This window comes from Octodon degus, unplaced genomic scaffold (genome assembly GCF_000260255.1).
Source record: "Octodon degus isolate 3935 unplaced genomic scaffold, OctDeg1.0 scaffold00186, whole genome shotgun sequence".
In the NCBI taxonomy this organism is placed as follows: Eukaryota; Metazoa; Chordata; class Mammalia; order Rodentia; family Octodontidae; genus Octodon; species Octodon degus.
Window position 1 is genome coordinate 4,944,871 of NW_004524762.1, and position 1,578 is coordinate 4,946,448.

The 1,578-nt window shown below is 42.4% G+C and overlaps 1 pseudogene; it reads right to left on the reverse strand.

Moving 5' to 3' along the window:
* Window positions 1-800: 800 nt before the first annotated feature.
* Window positions 801-1,331, reverse strand: LOC101574464 (annotated as a pseudogene).
* Window positions 1,332-1,578: the final 247 nt, after the last annotated feature.

The window sequence follows — 1,578 nt, forward strand, 5'->3', positions numbered from 1 at the left end:
TAGGAATACCTACATATTCTGGGTATTATGCTAAGATACAGGATAATTAGCAAAAAAGAATCATCAGGATCCAAGTAAAAGCAGGAGATTGAGCTATGAAGGCCGACAGTGGATTCTGGTTTGAGGTGGGGAGACGACGTCCCATGGCATGTGACAGCAAGAGGAAAAAGACAGGCCTGTGAGGAGTGGGAGAGTGGTCCAGGCAGAGAGCACAGCATTGCGAAGGTGGCCCAGAGACAAAAGCACCAGTCTTGGTTGTTTTATATACAGGTTCTTAGAGATCCTCCATCCAGGTCAACTCTGTCCTTTCCACCTTCGTTGTTGTTATTCTTTCCAATTTATTTAGATTTTAGCATTTGGTGAAAAAGAGCCTCTGGCAAGCAGTCCAGTCCCAGGTGAAAGCTGACCTCACTCTGAACACCTTAAAATCAGGGACAGGGCCTGACTGACTGATGAGGAGATTCCTGAGGTGACAAGCAGGTGGTGCTAAGTTGCCAATGGTCCCAATCCCTTGGTGATATTGCTGCTAAGGCAAATGCCTGAGTGCAGATCTTCTGCCAGAAGCAGATGCTTTCTGAGGGGCTCCTTATTAGAAGGCTCAGAGCAGAATAGGAGAAGGAGGGGAAGGAGAAAGAGAATGACAATTCTGAGTGTCCCACTAGAAGGCTGGACCTCCTGTGGACTGACAGCACTGTGCCAGCTTTCCATGTGAATGGAGGGGGAAACAGACTGGGCTGATTTTCCACCTATGGGAGCCATCAGAACCTGGCCTCTGAGGTGTGACTGGGCCTGCTGGACTTTCATCCAAGGGATTGTATGGTCTTCATTGCCAGATGCCTGTCCAGTTCTGCCATGGTGTCATCGGCCATCTGGCTGATCTGTTTCCCTGTGAGTTGAATGGTATCCTCTGAAGTCTTATCCTTTGACTTCTTCAGCTTATTCATTGCATCAGTATGAACCTACCATAAAGAGTCTTTGCTTTTGTTGGTATTCTGTTTGGCCGGTTTCACCAGCATCTCCCTGTGTTCCCTGGTTACTTTAGGAATAGGTACCTGAATCAGCATCCCTTCCACTTCTGGGTTGAGATTAATTCCACTTTCTCTTATAGCCTTGATAGTTGCAGCTGTACACTCTGGAAATCTGGCCATATACACCAAAATCACCTGTGGTGACTTCATGGTGATCTGGCTAATCTGGTTGAAAGCAAGCTTCCCATCACTAGTTACCACAGTAATATGATCAAAGGATTTTGTTGAAGTCTTTGTATTAAGAGTCTTTTTGAAATGATCCTTGAGTACTTCTCTCACAGATTTCATTTCCTCATCCACCTCACGTATATGTGTCAGATTAACAAATTTAACCAGATTCTTAAGGAATTGGAGATATTATAGTGAATAATTGTTCATTATAATAATTTGATTCAATAATAATAATAAAATTCAGTAAAAGTAATTCAATATGTTAAATGTTTCATCTTGATAATTATTAGATTGAGAGTGATTTTAGGTTAAGAAGTCTGATCAATTTATTAATTTGTATTTTAAAAGAAGTATATGATAATCCTCAAGTAACTTACCC